Consider the following 4,854-nt stretch of genomic DNA (forward strand, 5'->3'; position numbering starts at 1 on the left):
AGATGGTATCTCAAATTTGTTTTGATTAGCATTTCCCTCAGGGCTAAGGATGTTGAGCCCTTTCTTAAGTGCTGTCAGCCATTTTAGACTCCTCTATTGAGAATTCTCTACTTAGCTCTTAACCCCACTTTTCAATTGGATCCTTGCTCCAAGTTTTGGAGACTTGCTTCTTGAGTTCTTTGTAATTTTGGAGATCAGCCCTCTGTCAGATGTGGGGTTAGTGAATATTTTTTTCCCATTCTGTGGACTGCCTTTTTGTCTTGTTGACTGTGTCCTCTGCTTTACAGAAGCTTCTTAGTTTCAGGAGGTCCCATTTGTTAATTGTCGATCTCAGCCTCTGTGCCACTGGTGTTATGTTCAGGAAGTGGTCTCCTATACCAACTCGTTGAAGAGTATCTCCTACTTTCTCTTCTAAGAGTTTCAGTGTGGTTGGATTTATGTTGAGATCTTTGATCCATTTGGACTTAAGTTTTGTACAAGGCAATAAACATGGATCTATCTGCAGTCTTCTGCACATCAATACCAAGTTATGCCAGCACCATTTGTTGAAGATGCTTTCTTTTTTCCATTGTATAGTTTTAGCTTCTTTGTCAAAAATCAAGTGTTCATAGGTATGGGTTAAAATCAGGATTTTCAGCCTGGCGGTGGTGGCCCACGCCTTTAATCCCAGCATTCAGGAGGCAGAGGCAGGCAGATCTCTGTGAGTTCCAGGCCAGGATGGACCGACAGCCTCCAAAACAATACAGAGAAACCCTGTCTTGTAAAAACCAATAAATAAATAAATAAATAAATAAATAAATAAATAAACAGGGTTTTCAATCAGTTCCATTGGTCTACCTGTCTGTTTTTGTGCCAATACCAAGTTGTTTTCAGGACTATAGCTCTATAATAGAGCTTGAAGTCAGGTATGGTGATGCCTCCTGAAGTTCCTTTACTGTATAGGGTTGTTTTGGCTATCCTGGGCCTTTTGTTTTTCCATATAAAGTTGATTATTGTTCTTTCAAGGTCTGTGAAGAATTGTGCCGGAATTTTGATAGGGATTGCATTGAATCTGTAGACTGCTTTTGGCAAGATTGCCATTTTTATTATGTTGATCCTACCAATCCAAGAGCATGGGAGATCTTTCCATTTTCTGGTATCCTCTTTGATTTCTTTTTTAAAGACTCAAAGTTCTTGGTATACAGGTTTTTCACTTCCTTGGTTAACATTATCCGCAGATATTTGATGCTGTTTATGGCTATTGTAAAGGGTGGTGTTTCTCTGATTTCTTTCTCAGCTACTTCATCATCTGTATATAATAGGGCCACTGATTTTTATGAGTTAACCTTGTATCCTGCCACTTTGCTGAAGGTGTTTATCAGCTCTAGGAGTTCCCTTGCAGAGTTTTTCGGGTCACTTATGTAAACTATCATATCATCTGCAAATAGTGAAAGCTTGACTTCTTCTTTTCCTATTTGTATCCCCTTTATCTCCTTTTGTTGTCTTATTGCTGTAGCTAGGACTTCAAGTACAATATTGAAGAGATATGGAGAGAGTGGACAGCCTTGTCTTGTTCCTGATTTTAGAGGAATTGCGTTGAATTTCTCTCCATTTAGTTTGATGTTAGCTGTTGGTTTACTGTATATTGCTTTTATTATATTCAGGTATGTTCCTGTTATCCCTGATCTCTCTAGGACCTTTATCATGAAGGGGTGCTGGATTTTGTCAAAGGCTTTTTCAGCATCTAGTGAGATGATCATGTGGTTTTTCTTTCGCAGTTTGTTTTTATGGTGGATTACATTGATAGATTTTCTAACGTTGAACCATCCCTGCATTCCTGGGATGAAGCCTACTTGATCATGGTGGATGATTTTTCTGAAGTGTTCTTGAATCCGTTTTGCTAGTATTTTATTGAGTATTTTTGCATCGATGTTCATGAGGGAAATTGGTCTATAGTTCTCTTTCTTAGTTATGTCTTTGTGTGGCTTGGGTATCAAGGTAATTGTAGCCTCATAAAAAGAGTTTGGCAGTGAGCCTCCTGCTCTTATTGCGTGGAATACTTTGAAGAGTATTGGAATTAGCTCTTCTTTGAATTTCTGGTAGAAATCTGCATGGAGCCATCTGGGCCTGGGCTTTTTTTGGTTGGGAGACTTTTGATGACTGCTTCTATTTCATTAAGGATTATAGGTCTGTTAAGATTGTTTATCTGTTTTTGATTTAGTTTTGGCAAGTGATATCTATCCAGGAAATTGTCCATTTCCTTTAAATTTTCGAATTTTCTGGAGTACAGATTTTCAAAGTATGTCCTGATGATTCTCTGGATTTCCTCAGTGTCCGTTGTTATGTCCCCCCTTTCATTTCTGAGTTTGTTAGTTAGCATGCTCTCTCTCTCTGTTTTTTGGTTAGTTTGGACAGAGGTTTGTCTATTTTGTTGATTTTCTCAAAGAATCAACTCTTTGTTTCATTGATTCTTTTCAATGCTTTCCTGGTTTCTACTTGATTGATTTCAGCCCTCAATTTGATTATTTCTTGGCGTCTGCTCCTCCTGGGTGAGTTTGCTTCTTTTTTTTCTAGAACATTCAGCTGTGCTATTAATTCTCTAGTGTGACTGTTCTCCAATTTCTTCATGTGGGCACTTAGTGCTATGAACTTTCCTCTCAGCACTGCTTTCAGAGTGGCCCATAACTTTGGGTATGTTGTGTCTTCATTCTCATTGAATTCCAGGAAGTCTTTAATTTCTTCCTTTACCCAGGGATGGTGCAACTGTGCATTGTGTAATCTCCATGAGTTTGTAGGATTTCTGTGATTTGTGTTATTGTTGAATTCTAATTTTAATGCATGGTTGTCTGATAAGATACAGGGGGTTATTCCAATTTTTTTGTATCTGTGGAGATTTGCTATGTTTCCTATTATGCGGTCAATTTTAGAGAAGGTTCCATGTGGCGCCAAGAAGGTGGTATTCCTTTGTGTTTGGGTGGAATGTTCTATAGATGTCTGTTAAACCCATTTAGGTCATAACTTCTATTAGTTCTTTTGTTTCTTTGTTAAGTTTCTGTCTGGAGGTCCTGTCTAGCGGTGAGAGCGGAGTGTTGAAGTCTCCTACTATTAGTGTGTGAGATTTTATGTGAGATTTGAGCTTTAGTAATGTTTCTTTCACGAATGTAGGTGCCTTTGTATTTGGGGCATAGATGTTCAAAATTGAGACTTCAACTTGATGGACTTTTCCTTTGATGAATATGAAATGTCCTTCTTCATCTCTTTTGATTGATTTTAATTTGAATTCTAGTTTGTTAGATATTAGGATTGCTATACCCGCTTGTTTCTTGGGTCCGCTTGATTGGAAAATCTTTTCCCAACCCTTTACTCTGAGGTAACATCTGTCTTTGATGTTGAGATGTGTTTCTTGTATGCAGCAGAAGGATGGGTTATGTCTTTGTATCCATTCTGCTAGTCTGTGTCTTTTTATAGGCAAGTTGAGACCGTTGACATTGAGGGATATTAATGGCCATTGATTGATGATTCTTGTTTGTGCTTGATTTATTGGTAGTGGAGTTATTTTGTGTAGGTTCTCCTCCCTTTTTCTTTTGGTGTTTGGTAGAGTGGGATTATCTATTGCCTGTGTCTTTGTGAGTGTAGTTATATTCGTTGGGTCTAGGTTTTCCTTCTAGCACTTTCTGTAGAGCTGGATTCATGGATACATATTGTTTAAATTTGGCTTTGTCAAGGAATATTTTGTTTTCTCCATCTGTGGTAATTGAAAGCTTTGCTAAATATAGTAGTCTGGGCTGGCATCCTTGTTCCCTTAGCGTTTGTAGGACATCTGTCCAGGATCTTCTGGCTTTCATAGTTTCCATTAAGAAGTCAGGTGTAATTCAGATAGGTCTGCCTTTGTATGTTACTTGCCCTTTTTCTTTAGATGTTCTTAATATTTTGCTTTATACTGTAGGTTTGATGTTTTGATTATTATATGGTGAGGTGACTTCTTTTTCTGGTCCAGCCTATTTGGTGTTCTGTAAGAGTCTTGTACTTTCACAGGCATATCCTTCTTTAGGTTAGGGAAGTTTTCTTCTATGATTTTGTTGAATACGTTTTCTGTACCTTTGAGCTGTATTTCTTTGCCTTCTTCTATACCTATTATTCTCAGGTTTGGCTTCTTCATGGTGCCCCATTTTTCCTGGATATTTTGTGTTAGAGATTTGTTGGTTTTGAGATTTTCTTTGGTTGATGACTGTATATCTTCAAATGAGTCTTCAACACCTGAGATTCTCTCTTCTATCTCTTGTATTCTATTGGTGATACTTGCATTTATAGTTCCTGATAGTCTACCCAGCTTTTCTATTTCCAGCATCCCCTTGTTCTGTGTTTTCTTTATTGTTTCTATCTCATCTTTCAATCCTTCAACTGTTTGAGTTGTTTCCTTCATTTTTTTGGTTGTTTTTTCTTGGTACTCTTTAGATTCTTTGAGAGATTTGTTTATTTCTTGAATTTTCCCCCCATTTCATGGATTTTTTGTTTGTTTTTTCTTCTATTTCTTTAAGGGATTTCCTCGTTTCCTCTTTGAGGGTCTCTATCATCGTCATAAAATAATTTTTAAGGTTTGTCTCCTCTGCTTCATCTTTGTAGTGCTTTTCAGGTCTTGCTGGCGTTGGTTCTCTAGATTCTGGTGGAGTCATGTTGGTCTTTCTATTTCTGAGTGTGCTCTTATTCTGTCTTCTTCCCATCTCTTCTTCCAGTGGGTGCTGGTGGGGTCTTTCCATCTCCACTGGTCTCCTTCCTTCCTGAAGCTGAAGCTGGGGACACTGACACTGAAGCTGAAGCTGGGGTCACCGGAGGTTGGGGTCTGGAAGGGCTGATGTTTTTCCTGTGTGGGCGGGT

This window comes from Mesocricetus auratus, unplaced genomic scaffold, assembly GCF_017639785.1.
Source record: "Mesocricetus auratus isolate SY011 unplaced genomic scaffold, BCM_Maur_2.0 Super-Scaffold_100010, whole genome shotgun sequence".
Classification (NCBI taxonomy): domain Eukaryota; kingdom Metazoa; phylum Chordata; class Mammalia; order Rodentia; family Cricetidae; genus Mesocricetus; species Mesocricetus auratus.